The sequence below is a fragment of the Alosa pseudoharengus genome, unplaced genomic scaffold, assembly GCF_046254945.1.
Source record: "Alosa pseudoharengus isolate Yale_2024_CS ecotype anadromous, Long Island Sound unplaced genomic scaffold, YU_APseudo_1.1 YU_APseudo_1.1_scf_7, whole genome shotgun sequence".
NCBI classification, from domain to species: Eukaryota; Metazoa; Chordata; class Actinopteri; order Clupeiformes; family Clupeidae; genus Alosa; species Alosa pseudoharengus.
The window spans coordinates 34,100,211-34,115,938 of NW_027468859.1; positions in this window are offsets into that span (position 1 = coordinate 34,100,211).

Below are 15,728 nucleotides of genomic sequence, written 5' to 3' on the forward strand. Positions count from 1 at the left end.
TCTAGGACAAACTCCTTCCCTACCAAATAGTACTTAAGAGTGTCTAGTGCCCATTTAATGGCGAGACACTCCTTTTCTATGGTGGAGTAACGGGTCTCTCGAGGGAAAAGTTTGCGGCTCACATATTGCACGGGCCTTTTGTCCTCCCCCTCACCTTGCAGCAACACAGCCCCTAGGCCAAGGCCTGAAGCGTCCGTCTGCACTGTGAAGGGCAAGGAGAAGTCGGGGCTTTGCAGCACCGGCTCATGGCACATGCTCTCCTGCAAATCCCGGAAAGCAGTCTCACACTCGGGAGTCCAGACCACCTTGTTAGGACTGGTCTTACGAGTGAGATCAGTCAAAGCAACAGCTCGACTGGAGAAGTTAGGGATGAAGCGCCTGTACCAGCCGACCAGTCCCAAAAAGGCTCTCACGCCCTTCTTGGTTGTGGGTGGCTGGCAGCCGCGGACGGCGTCCACCTTGTTGACTTGAGGACGGATGGTGCCACCACCCAGGACGTACCCAAGGTAGCACACTTCGGACCGGGCAAGCTGGCATTTGCTGGCGTTGACTACCAGCCCGGCCCGATGAATCCTCCGGAAGACGTCTCCCAGGTGCTCCAGATGCGCCTCCCATGAAGAGCTATGAATCACCACATCGTCAATGTATGCAGCAGCGTAGTCCTCAGCGCCGCTTAGCACCTGGTCCATGAGGCGCTGGAAACTTGCTGCGGCACCATGTAGTCCAAAGGGCATGACCCGGAACTGAAAGAGGCCAGATGGAGCTCTGAAGGCTGTCAGCTCCTGTGCTCGGAGGGGAGAGTGGTACCTGCCAGTACCCCTTACACAAGTCGAGAGTGCTGAGGAACTCAGCCTTCCCCAGACGCTCCACCAGCTCGTCCACACGGGGAATGGGATAAGGGTCGAAAGCAGAAATTCCGTTCAGTTTAGAAAAGTCAATACAGAAGCGGAGTCCCCCGTCCTTTTTCGGTACCAGGACCACGGGACTACACCACTCACTGTGCGACGGCACAATCACCCCCATCTCCAGCATCGCCTCCACCTCCTGTTTCAGCGCGGGGATCAGTCGTGCTGGAACCCTGGTGGTCGTCTGCCGGATGGGACCTGGAGATATCAGTCGGATGTCGTGTGTGATGACGTCAGTCCGCCCTGGTCGGTCTCTAAACAGGCCTCTGGGGATGATCTTGCGCAGATCTTCCTGATGTTCAGGTGTAAGGTGGGTGACGGAGGGGTAGGTCGATTCGCCGCACGCAGTGGGAAAGTACTGCTCCAACGGCTCTTCTTCCTCCTCGACAGTCCGCGCCCACATCTGGTCTTTGATGTCAGACGATGGTCGGTCTATCCATTGTTTGAGCAGATTGATGTGGAAGGTCTGTTTAGAGCGACGTCTGCCAGGCATGGCGATTTCGTAGGTAACTTCACCAACTCGGCGAAGCACCTCGAAAGGACCTTGCCACTTTGCCAGCAGACTGCTCTCATTTGACGGCAACAGCAACAGTACTTTCTGTCCGGACGAGAAGGTGCGGCTGCGTGCACTGCGGTCATACCACGTCTTCTGCTGTGCCTGGGCCTTGGCCAGTTGATCATGGGCCATGGAGCTCAGCTGGTCCAGCTTCTCCCGCATCCTAATGACATAGCTCGCTACGTTGGTCAGCTGGCGAGGAGCGTCCCCCTCCCAGCGCTCACGAAGGATGTCAAGCGGGCCTCTCACCTCCCGTCCGTACAGGAGCTCGAAGGGGGAAAACCCGGTGGATGCCTGCGGAACCTCTCTGTAGGAGAAGAGCAGGTAAGGGAGCCACTGATCCCAGTAAGCTCCAGACTCAGACACAAACTTCCGCAGCATTGATTTCAAGGTCTGGTTGAACCTTTCAACCATGCCATCAGTCTGCGGGTGATAGGGTGTGGTTTTGATACCTCAGATCCCTAACAGGGAGTACACCTGCCTCAGTGTTTTGCTGATGAAGTTAGTACCCTGATCTGTTAAAATTTCCTTAGGGATCCCCACACGGGAGAAAAGCTGGATTAAACAGTTGGCTATCTGTCTAGCCTTGGTATGTCTGAGGGGGAATGCCTCTGGGTAACGCGTTGCATAGTCGCATATGACCAGAATGTAGCGGTGACCTGCCCTGCTTCTTTCTAGGGGCCCTACTACATCCATGGCGATTCGACTAAAAGGTACCTCAATAATGGGAAGGCTGATCAGAGGTGCTTTCAAACCTCTCTTAGAGCGAGCAGTTAGTTGGCATTCTGGACATGATTTGCAGAACTCTGCTATGTCTCTCTGAAAACCTGGCCAGTAAAACCTGTGCTTAATTCTGCTCTCGGCCTTCTCTTTGCCTAAATGGCCAGACCAAGGAATGCTGTGTCCAAGATGCAGAACTTTGGCTCTGAGATGTTCAGGAACCACTAACTGTTCTATGTCTGCACTAACTCTGTACAGCTTCTCATTATTTAAAACAAAGCACGTGTCACCCTCCTCAATGGCTTCCCTAGCCTCATCTGGGGTTTTTACAGCAGAAAGACAAGAGCTAAGTGTTGGATCGTCTCTCTGGAACTTTATGAAGTCTTCTACCAAGACTTCATTGCCCTCTAGAGGTGGGGAGTCAAGACTTTCCTGCACTGCCGTGCCACTCACTTTTGCTCTGCGCCTTTCTGCCTTAGACTTTTTGGTTTTGCCACCAGGGCAGCAACCAAACGGTAACTCAGACCAATCCTGGTCTTGTTTCTCTTTAGCTTGTGCTCTAGTTGTGACGTAAGCAGTAGCCGTGTTCACACTCTGTAAAAGTTCAGTAAGAACTGGTACATCCTGGCCTAGAATTACCGAGTATGGGCATTTATCTAAAACACCAACGGTTAACAAGTACCTCTGTCCATTAATGTCAAAGAGGACCTCACTGTAGGGGTCGACCAATTATCGGCCTGGCCGATTATTAGGGCCGATATTTAGCATTTTTATAATAATTGGTATCGGTCATTTTTTCCACCGATAAGCCGATATTGAAATGGATAAAGAATGAAACGCGCTACTTTGTCTGTAAAGCGTCTCTCACTCCCTGAATTTGCTACTCTGTGGTCAAGAGCATTGTCCCGCCCACTACACCGTCTGATTTGTTAGTTAGCACGAATGCAGCCAATCAGGATCGAAGACTGAACACAGACAAAGTTTAGGATTCTCACTGAGGCAGACTGGGCTTCAGCTGTAGCCTACGGAGCTATTTTTCGAAGTTAAGGAAGGTAGCCTACATTGCTGAAGTTGCAGTGAATCACAATCATCTACACTGAAGTTACAAAAACACCACTTTGTTAGCTATTGTCTCTTTGATCCGGATCAATAAGTAAAGCACCCACTTCCTTCATTTAGCGAATTCCTGATTGATGCACGTTACTGATGCTGTTTAGGCCTACTAGTTATCCCACAAACTCGGGTGCTGCGCGTCGGGAGTTCTCTGCCTCCGCCTCGTTCGTTAATTGTGAGTAACGGGATACCTCGGCGGACATAGTACAGACAAGTCCTAAATTATGCGATAGCGAACTTCAAAAAGTCTAATTGCTCCTTTTTGAAACTGACTGTCAGAAAAGACTACATGCACCCAGGGCCAACCGTAATTTAATCCGACCTGAACAAAATCGCGTCCTGAGCTGGCTATTAACGTGCCTTTTAGGCTCTCAAAAGTGTAGCTTATAGCCTACACATGGACACAAATTGCATGCTTAAATAGCCTAAGAACTATTTTAAAACTGTTTTGTTAAACTATTCAACCGTAACACTTGCCATCACGCATGCACCTCTTCCTCTCCCTCTCGTGCACTCACACACACGATGGCAAAGCATCCTCTTTGTGACAGGTCCCTTAACAAGCACATAGCCCATTGTGCAGGCCTACTCTATGAAAATAATTGCTATCACTCAGCTCTTGGATTAACATGATACACAGGATTTACACTTGCAAAGTGAGGCAAGTTGATAGACAATTGTGTATCAAAAGAAGAAAGAAAAGTTTGCATAATTAAATGATTTTGAATTAAATTTTTGCAGCATATAGCCTTTACTATCTACCCCCCTTTTTGACAACTAACATATCGGTTTAACATATCGGTTATCGACCTCCTGTTTTGGTAATAATTGATATCGGTATCGGCCCTGAAAAAACCATATCGGTCGATCCCTACCTCACTGGTCTGGTGCTCAGTCTCATCGCCATGGATGCAACAAACTTTGACTTTACCCACCGGCTGGAAATCTGACTTTAAACAGGACTTAAGAATAAAAGACTGACTACTTCCAGAATCAACTAAAGCCTGCAGAGTCTTTCCTTTTACCTTTACTGGGATAGTGACATCAGACATACCAGGTAAGTGCTTGCTAGGGCCAGGGAGATAACACAGTCTTGAGTCAGACCCTTTCTTAACAGGACAGTTGGGCCTGATATGACCTTGCTGTCCGCAACCATGACAGACAGGGCTTCTAGCTGTTACAGCTGAGGTGGGGCTAACCCTGTAGTTAACACTGGGGCTATTGGGGCTGCTAGATGGCTTACCACATGACCACTATCACCCGCAGACTTACCAGATGCTGAGGTCTTCTCTGGCTCTCGCTGGGCTGCTTGGTGGGGTCTTCTCCAGTAGTCCTGTTGAGGGCCCATATGGTAGCCTCTTCTGGAGGGTCTGGCAGCCATAAAAGTCTCCACCAGTTCTGCTGCTTGTGTTGAGGATCGTGGGGTGCGTTCTCTTACCCACACTTGAAGCTCAGGGTTCAGCATGCCCAGGAACTGCTCAAGCACGATCTGGTCACACACCTGGTCCTTGTTCAGTGTCTCTGGAACAAGCCATTTCTCCAACAAGTCCTTCAGCCGAGCTTGAAGTTCTTTCGCCGTCTCGCCTTCAAGGATGGTCTTTGAACGGAAACGCTGGCGGTATGTCTCGGCGCTGATGTTGAACTTGTTGATAAAGGATGGCTTGCTTCAATTTGCCATATTCCTGGCTGTCTTCAAAACCCATGGCTATATAAGCAGCTCTGGCCTTGCCCTTCAACAAGGGCACAAGGTACAATGCCCAAGTGTCTATAGGCCACTGTGAAGCTGCTGCGAGCGAGGGGGCATGCTGAGGAGTGCATCCATTGCTACAGACGACGGGCGGGCGCTGGCATGCTGCAGCCTGATGAATGGCAGGCTCGTCGGCTGTGTCGCTGCCGGCTCGGCTCTCACCAGACTCTGTAACTGCTGGAACTGATGCTCCATGGCTTTCCACCTCTGGTCCTGACGACGCGATTCAGCCTCCAGCTGGTCATGCTGACGGCGCTGACACTCAACCACCGACTTCACGATCCGCTCCAAGCGATCTGTCCGGTCCTCGACAACGGGAGTGGGAGGTTTGGACAATGCTGTGGATCTGGGTCTGGTCCCTGTTGCTGAACCATCTCTAGAGGGTGCCGTACCTCCACCAAGGACATCCATCTTGTCTCACTGAGTGTTGCTCGGACACTGGTTACCCGGAAAACCACTGCCACCAAATGTTGAAGGGTAAAGTGAGGAAGTGCAGTCTTGAGCAAGTTGTCACACTCAGGAGGACACAGAGGAGTAGGTTTGAGGATGGGATTTTTATTTTCCCCAAATAAGGCCAATATTTGGCAATTAGGATCATAAAAATAAACAAAAGAAAAAAAAGAGAAAAAAAAATACTTTCAATAAATGAAACAAAAAATTTACATGATAGTCAAAAAACAATACCACAATCATAGCCGGCATGTCTGACCTTAGCAAGTCAACATAGTCCAGAGAGCACATAGGACTCATGTCCTGTCACTTACTGCTCTCTCGAATAGACTGACTGACTCAGTATAAATGGGCCTGAGAATCACCACTAAGATTGGCACATACCAACATAAAACAAAGGACAGGGGTGTTCCAGGTAAGCCATCATAAAAAAGCTAATACAGCTATTATTAATTAATCTAATGTGCTAGATATGAATATAAAACGTAATGCATCACCTTGCTCTCTTTGACATAGTCAAAATGTGTATTAAACGGCAAATAATATAAATACTGTAAACTTCAATCACTTCCGGTTGACCCGGAGGTTTCACGGACATTTAACCAGGACAGTCGCGGCACAATCTTTTATACAAACAAGACGAGACAAGACGAAACACCGGTAAGACAAACATAACGCTATGATAACACATGTATCTATTGAGCTAAATAAACGGAACAGTTAAGACAAAGACATTTGTGTTGCGTGGTTATTTCAACAGAATATGTAACGTGAATAGTAAATGATTGTGAACAGTAAGCGATGTAATGATAGTGGTTGGTAGCATGCAATAAATCACCGTAGTGTTTGATGGTATGTCGACTAATTAAAACAGCTACGGGATTACGGCAGAGGTGTATGATGAATGACAATGTTAACAAATGATTGTTCCATTTCCAGATCCAACAGTATGGAGGTGAACTGAACACATAGACACGTCAGACAAACACACACAGGTAACAATTACACTCAGTCTCTGTTTGCATACTAAAGGCAGCGCCTCGCTACCATGACGGTGGGTATGCACCCGTCACACGCCTGAATACAGACTCAGGTAAAACAACTGTCCTGGTAATGTTAGACCTTAATGCAGCTTTCGATACGGTTGATCATGTATTACTTCTCAACCGACTAGAATGCTGTGTAGGGCTTTCTGATACTGTCCTTAGAAGGCCGTTATCCCGCTTATCACCCGGTTGCTACTGTAAACACTGTAAACACGCGGTTCTGTTTAAAAAGAAGCTCACTAGTTAGTAACATCTGCTTTACCTACTCCTAGCTCATTCTTGGCACTTGAGGTTAATGACGCTACAGAGACTCTCTGCTCTACACTGGCATCTTGTCTGAATGCAGCATGTCCTCTTTCCTCAAGACCTACTCGTTCTAAACCTCGCCATCCATGGCTGACGAACAGTATAGTCTCAGTACGAAAGGAACTTAGAGCTGCTGAGAGGAAATGGCGTAAATCCAGAGATGGAAATGATCTTAGTAACTACCAGTCTTTGCTGTCATCCTTTTCATCCACTGTTACACTTGCAAAAAAAGTCATTCTATCAAAGCAAGATTGAGAGCGCCACTGACAGTAGAAAACTTTTTTCTACTTTCAAATCTCTCCTCAATCCTCCACCACCACCATCAACTACTTCACTGTCAGCAAATGACTTTGCAACATTTTTCACTGAAAAAGTTGCTAAAATAAGTGCTCAGTTTGATGCTCCTATAAGGAGGGCTTTGCCTTGTGTTAGTATGACCCCATCATTTGACTCTTTCTCTCCTCTTGATGAGGAAGCAGTCTCTCAATTGCTTCAGCGATGTCGTCCAACAACATGCCCATTAGATCCTGTCCCGTCCACTCTTCTACAGTCTATCTCACCCGCTGTTCTACCAGCAGTCACACATGTATTTAATGCTTCACTCAGTTCTGGAATAGTTCCTTATTCTTTTAAACAGGCTAGGGTTACACCTCTGCTAAAGAAAAGTACACTTAATCCAACTGAGGTGAAGAACTACAGACCTGTCTCCCTTCTTCCTTTCTTGTCAAAGGTTTTGGAGAAAGTGGTCTTCAAGCAAGTTTGTGACTTTCTTCATCAGAATAATCTACTAGACCCTATGCAGTCTGGTTTCAAGAGTGGTCATTCTACTGAAACTGCTCTTCTGTCTGTGACTGAAGCATTGAGAGTAGTCCTCTGCTCAGTCATCAGTATTAATTCTACTAGATTTATCTGCAGCCTTTGATACTGTTAACCATGACATTCTCCTATCTATACTATCTGAACTGGGAATTTCTGGAAAAGCTCTTGACTGGTTTGAATCTTACCTTAAAGGGCGTTCTTTCAACGTGTATCTAAGTCTCATGCCCTCACCACAGGTGTGCCTCAGGGATCAGTATTAGGACCCTTGCTTTTCTCTATTTACACCACTTCCTTACCATTCGCTCCCATGGATTTGACTATCACTGTTATGCAGACGACACTCAACTTTACCTGTCTTTCCCACCTGATGACTCTAGTGTTTCCCACCGGATTTCTGCATGCCTTAAGGATATTTCAGCCTGGATGAATGATCGGCACCTTCAGCTTAATCTCTCAAAAACAGAGTTTTTGGTGTTTCCAGCTAAAACAGCTATTCCCCAACAGATTAACATCCAGCTTGACTCAACTTCACTGACCCCAACTAGATCGGCACGAAACTTGGGCGTTGTAATTGATGACCGACTTAACTTCTCTGAGCATATAGCTTCTATTGCAAAATCATGCCGGTTTATGCTTTACAACATTAGGAAGATCAGACCTTATCTGACACAAGATTCCACACAACTTCTTGTTCAGACCATGGTCATCTCTAAGATGGACTATTGTAATTCACTATTAGCTGGCTTACCCGCTTGTGTAACAAGATCATTACAGCTGATTCAAAATGCTGGAGCACGCCTGGTCTTCAATCAGCCAAAGAGGACACATGTAACTCCTCTCCTAGTTACTCTCCATTGGCTCCTAGTAGCCAGAATTAAATTTAAATCTCTCACTTTGGCCTATAGGACACTAACTAGATCTGCTCCTAGTTATTTTAATTCAATAATCAAGCCTTACATCCAGGCTTGGAATTTCACCATTCTGGGGGCAAGGCCACTTGGCCTTCAGTTGGGCATATTTGGTGGGGGGCACAAAGGCCACAAGACAGGGCACCAAGGCCAAAGTTAACTATACAGTAGTAGGCTATAAAAATGATCAAAGTTGTATTTAGCCTATTCACTGCAGTAGATCTGCATCACTGTATGAAACATTACAAAAACATGAAACATGACATATTACATAGAACTGTTAATCATCTGATCATCTAATATTTACAGATATCTAGGCTATATATAACATTTATTTTATATTGGGCCTGTTATGAAATCATGTATTGAACAATTTAAGCACAGATCAGCTTTAAGAAACTCAAATAGCCTAGATGCATGCATTTTGTGATCATTAAGGCTACTTTCACAAACTCTTAGCTGTCCTTTGATTTACCAATATCTAGGCGATATTTGTAACATTTATTTTGTATTTGGCCCGTTATGAAATCATGTGGAACAATTTAAACACATTGTAAAACTTAAAGCCCAAATTTGGAGACATCAATTTATGTCGAACTTTACTGCAAATTCAAAACGGGATTACTCTCGAACAGCTAACTGTACAGGGGACTGCTTTACACCTTCGTGTTCGCTAAGGTCTCCTGTTTAATCTGATATATGGTTTGTCATGTGTTAAAAGAAGGGTTCGTAAAGTATTCCACCGAGATGAATGGGTAGGGAGATCATGGGACGCAAAACCTTCAGTAGAATGTATGATTAAATTGAATTATATTATTTACTTTTCTCGCGAAACGTTCAACACAGCAATTATCGGCTAACATCGTTTAAAAGCTGAGAAAAAGCTCTTTCATGTGATACTTGTGATGTCTGTGTGATGAACAGGCTACTTCGCGAGTAGTTCAACTGAGAATTAGTGAATTTGGACGCACTTTCTTTCTTGCGCGGTCACTTTCTCCACTGCGTAAAAGACTAAATTAATTTTATTTAGCACAGGCTAAATAAAAATTGCTATTAGTAGGACGCAAAGCAGAATATTGAAAGAAGGGGGCACCAAGGCCACCGTGGCCTGTAAACCTCGGATTTTCAAAGGGGCCTCACGGCCAACGCAAGGGGCTACGAGCGTATGTTGTGTCGACCAGTCATGAAAACTGGGTCTAATTCCAGACTCTTTTCTTCAGTGGTTCCATGTTGGTGGAATGAACTGCCCAGTGCTCTCCGTTCCTGTGGTAGTTTTGGGTCGTTTAAGAGGGGTCTAAAGACATTCCTATTCAACATATACTTAGTTGTTTAAGCGCTTATGTGTTATGGTTTATATAATGTTGTTTTATTTTAATTGGGCTGTTAATTAATTTGACATTATTGTTTATTATTGATATTCTCCTTAATGTAGTCTTAGCATGTTATTGTTTTTATATTATTGATTGAATTGACATTATTGTTTTATTATTGCCTTTCCCCTTTTTTACATTGCTTTTTTATTAGGCTATTGATTGAATTGATATTATTGTGTACTACAACTATTCTCCTTACTATATTTGACCTACATTTTAATCTGTTCCCTGTTCATTTTTAAATATTATTATGTTGTTTTGTATTTATATGTCGCTTTGGACAAAGGCGTCTGCTAAATCCATAACCATAACCATAACCATAACCATAGTTCAGCTTGTTGTACAACTTTAGCATGGACAGTTAGCTTGTTTACAGTTGATTCCATTGTTGGGAAGCCTGCAACCAAAAGATTCTAGAGCGCTGCAACCGTCATCCTACTATGGTTGTTATAGTTACCATTCATAAGCATTGATATGGAACGGTGTCCTGTTATTCAGAATTAAAGGCCACCCGCCAGCCAATCAGAAAAGAGTATTTCTTCTCTCCGGGTGATAAGTAAGGGATAACGGCCGCCGAGGTGTCCTGTTATACGGAATTAATGGACGAGGGCGAGGGGCAAAAACTCCCCGACGCACAGCGGAGGGGAGTTGCCTCCGCCCAAGTCCATTAATTCCGTATAACTGGACACACCTCAAAGGCCGTTATCCCGCTTATCACCCGGTTGCCACTGTAAACACGCGGTTCTGTTTAAAAAGAAGCTCACAAGTTCAGCTTGTTGTACAACTTTAGCATGGACAGTTAGCTTGTTTACAGTTGATTCCATTGTTGGGAAGCCTGCAACCAAAAGATTCTAGAGCGCTGCAACCGTCGTCCTACTATGGTTGTTATAGTTACCATTCATAAGCATTGATATGGAACGGTGTCCTGTTATTCAGAATTAAAGGCCACCCGCCAGCCAATCAGAAAAGAGTATTTCTTCTCTCCGGGTGATAAGTCTTATTTAGATCACAGAGTATTCTGTTTCTATTGGTACCTATGTATCTGAGAACATACTATGCCATATAGGGTGCCACAGGGATCCATTCTTGGGCCACTCTTATTTAACTTGTACATGCTACCCCTTGGTGAAATATTTCAAGAGTACAAGATTGCATCATAGCTATGCAGATGACACACAGATCTACCTTGCATTGTCACCAAACGAATTGAGTCCTATTGACTCCTTATGTCTTTGCCTTGAAAAAGTACATACCTGGATGCAGCAGACTTTTTTACAACTTAATCAGAGCAAAACTGAGATTATTTTATTTGGTAACAAAGAGGATAGAACACAAATGGTGCTTATTTAGAATCTAAAGCACTTACAACTAGGACTCAAGTAAAAAAAAAACTTGGGAGTCATCTTAGATGGGGACCTGACTATGACTGATCACATTAAAAGCATGGCTAAAAAAGCATTCTGGAATCTCAGAAACATAGCTAAGATCAGAGATTTTGTTTCTAGACAGGATTAAGAAAAGCTTATTCATGCTTTCATATCCTGTAGGGTAGATTATTGTAATAGTCTCCTAACTGGCCCCCCAAAGAAGTCCATTAGACAGATTAAATTAATTCAAAACACTGCTGCTAGACTGTTAACCAAGACTAAAAAGAGAGATCACATTACACCCATTCTTAAATCATAACATGGGCTCCCAGTTAATTTCAGAATTGATTTCAAGGTTCTACTCCTAGTATATAAGTCACTGAATGGACTTGGCCCCAAATATTTTTCTGAAATGCTTCCCCAATATACACCTGGTAGAGAGCTTAGATCTACTGAAACCAAGCAAGGAGAAATGGCATTTACCTATTGTGCCACACAGCGCTGGAATCAGCTTCCAATAGATATTAGATTTTACCCAACAATACAGTGTTTTAAAAAGAAACTAAAAACTGAACTTTTTTATTTTGCATTTATTGATTTGTTTTTAGGTTTATTTATTTATTTATTTATTTTTATTTTACCTCCTATTCATTCAGTCTTATTTTCCCCCTTGATCTATTTTATTATTTTATTTTATTAATTACTATTATTATTACTGTTATTCTTTTTTTCTTTCTTTTTTCTTTTAATTTAAGCACATTGAGTGACATTCTATGTATGATAATGTGCTATATCAATAAACTTGAACTTGAACAAACTTAATGTGATTATTGTAAGATAAAGTCCATTGTCTCATATGATTTTGTTTTTCATTTTTAGACAGATGTAGCTTGACAAGGCATGTTTCATGATCATTCATCACTGTTCCTATTATAGCCTACCCTTCCAAGTTAAGCATGCCCAAGAGTCCCAATCAAAACAACAGTGCAGTTTTACATGTGCATGTCCACAACCCAGTACTACTTGTGACCAAAACAAAACCTTGTGTGTAACATGTAAGAGGGGTTCGCCATTTTTTAGGGTAGGCCAGGGCCGTCTCTAGGCAGGAGTCAAAATGAGCTACGCCCACCCAAGCATTGTGTCCCCCCCCCCCCCCCCCCCCAAAAAAAGTCAAGTTTTTTTCAGTGGTGCATATGCCCAATGTGCCGCCTCAAACCCAGCTTGGATGTAGATGAGTTGGTGTTGAGTTTAATGGTCGTTAGCTGGTACATAGCTGTGCAGTAGGCCTATGTATGTGTGTTAGGTAAAACCACCCTCCTGATAAAATAAAACTCTGGCCATTTTTCAGAGTTTTTGAAGTCACTGAGTAGCCTTCTGTCAGTATGAGGGGAAAAAAAGAAAACAATTGGTGCTAACTAGCTCGAGTTGTTGCAGCCAACAGCTAGAGCAGCCAGGCAGCTACAGTGCTACATTCTAGGGGGCATGATTTTAAAGACGCCCCCAGAGTGTAGCACTGTCAGCTGCCTGGCTGCTCTAGCTGTTGGCAATAAAATAAAAATAAAATATCAAATACCCTAAGAGCATGATATCACTTTGCCAATCTTCCATATCTGTCTATTCTATTTCTTCATCTGTACACTGACTCTGTTGATTAAGTGGACAGTGTTTGAGAGGAACAGCTTTTCTCTGCCTAAGAGACATACCATACCTGCCTGTTACATCTCATAGCCTAAATACTGTATCAGAGATGCACTCAAAAAGTCAAAACTGAACTTGTCAAACGGTACAAAGTGGAGACAAGTCTCTGACATTGTCAATGTCAATAAAATACAAATTACAAAATACTATTTTGTAATTGAAAGCAAGGTGTCCTAAAGACAAAGTCACAAAAAAATACAATCGCCCATGCCTTGTTAACCAATCATTAAACCCACACATTCCCGCTGCACACCTGTACGAACATACACTACGGAAAATTAGTTCAACCCTCCTACGTGTCGTCACCTTGTGACAGATGACTTATGAAATGTGTTGAGATGGGAGTTTGTGTTCTGGTAGCATACTGCAAGCATGGTTCTGCTGATGGTTTCAGTGGTGGTCAGTTCACACTTCATAGGAAATAGCTGAACATTCAGATAGAGATTAAAATGAATAAATTCACGTTCACCATTTCTTTTTTTAACTAGTTTACGGTCATTTAAACATTTTTAAAGAGTGAGTTAGTGACTCTGTTTGTGTTACAGCTAACGACCCATCAACCTTATTGTAATATTATAGTGACCTCCACACTGGATGTACAATATTGGTATCTTGCCTGTGTATAACCAACAACTCCCAGCCCTACTGCACTGTTATAGTGACTTCCATACTGAACATGCCTTACTGCTGCCTTACTTGTGTTATAGACAACGACGCGTCAGCCCCTCAGTTCTGTTAAAGGGACTCTCATACTGGATTTACATCATTGCTGCCTTGTCTGTGTTATAGCCAACTTCCACAAGCCTTGTTGCACTGTCCTATCAAGCCTCTGCACAATTGTGCCTTGCCACCAGGAGTCTGCATCACAGCCTGGGGACCCACTGCTCTCCATTCCCAGCCCATTCCCAATAAGTGCAACCCCACCGTCCAACTTGCCTTCCCCCTGGCCGAGTACCCTACCGAGTATCGCACCCCAGCACTGACGACGCAGCCTGCTTGCCACTGTTCCGAGTCAAGTGCCTGCTGGCTGTTTGTATAAAGATTGCGGTGAGACTTCCTTTGCACTTTGTGTTGCGGTGTTTTCCCTAAGTGTGCCCCACGTTTGTAGTGGATCCTTCCAGGCCCCGTTGACAGGGCTGTACCAGACTGAGCGGTTAACTTAAGTGTCTGGGAGTGAGCCGGAACACCTCACCGCCAGGTAATAGCCGTTGTAGTGTTTATTTAGTGTACTGCTGTAGTTATATCATTGGCAGCCAGGGCTGTACCGAAGTAACTTATGGTCTCACCCTTCCAGTTCATCTGTCAGGACCTTTTCAGCCAGGTCGTGATACTCACTGAGTGGGGTAGTGTGGGAGAAACGTGTGCGCCATATTCAGAATCGAACAAGCCAGGCCCAGAGACGACCGTGGCCATGGACGACTGCCTTGATCTTAGAGACACTTTTAATAAATAACAATAAACAATAAACTGTTTTAAACTTGTATCGTGGGCCTCTAAACCTTATTGGCGGGTGTAGTCTGCTCCTCAGGGTAGTAGGTTGAGGGTGTGGCCAAAGAGCGCCCCCTACCTGGTCACACATCTGTGAACAGTCAGGTTTATTTTCTTGAACACACAAGAATTGGAAAAGAGCCCAAACTGTAGCTTCTAGCCTCCACTGCATTGACCTTTATCTTTGTGGCAATGGGAACACGCCTTCTGCCATCAGGGTGAAAAGGTCAAGATATCCCAAGTTGCTCTGGGTGCCCATGTGTTGTATTGTTTACTGTAAGGGACGATAGTACTGACCTTCTGTGAAAGTTCTGGCATGTGCAGAGCAGGTGAAGTCTGTTGGCAACCTCCTGTTCCAGCTCCACATTTCATCTCTTGGTCTTGAGAGAGCAGGACTTTGCTTGACTCCACATTACGAGAATTCTGGAGTATGGCTCTCTTCACATCATTTGCTATTCCAATGCCATGCATGCTAGGCAAGATGTGTCTTGTACAATCTCCAGATGAGGTATGAGATGTCACTTTTGTAGGACATTGCCTTGAGTTAGATAGTTAGATTATACACCTGAGCTTCACACACACACTGGTCTCAGGGTTGTCTCTGTTAATCTGTGCAGACATGGGTATCCAACCTGAAAGGAAACATTTCAGGGGTAGGCCATTATTGACATGCGGACATCGTTTCACACACACCACTTCACATAATTAACTACCTAAAAACTTTCCTGTGAGTGGGCTAGCCTATGAAGTCTCGAATAACGTGAATATAAAGGCGATGGGCTAATTTAAATACAATAAGTGCAATACATCGTTTAAAATGCTTTTACCTCATCTCCACATTTAACCAGCGTTTCGTCTTCATGTGCTTCTCACTCACTGATGTGCACACGGCTGTTTAATCTAGTAGTCAGTAGTAACAGTAAACAGACTTTATCGGTGGTGTGTGGGGTTATGCCACGGCAACGCAAAGCGTCTCAACTGTGCTTTGGTGAGATTTCATTTCAAATAGATTTTGCGACACACGCACACACACACACTAATGCGCGCGTTTAGAGCGCGAAGACAAGATTGGAAAATAGCCTATCCAAACCTGCAAATTCATCGATCATCCGTCAATGCTAAAGTTTCTGTTCACTATAATGCCATGACTTGAACAGCGTTATATAGACTAGCCTAGCAATATGGGATTTGGCATATGTCGCATGAAAATGCTGACATAGCCAAATATTTTT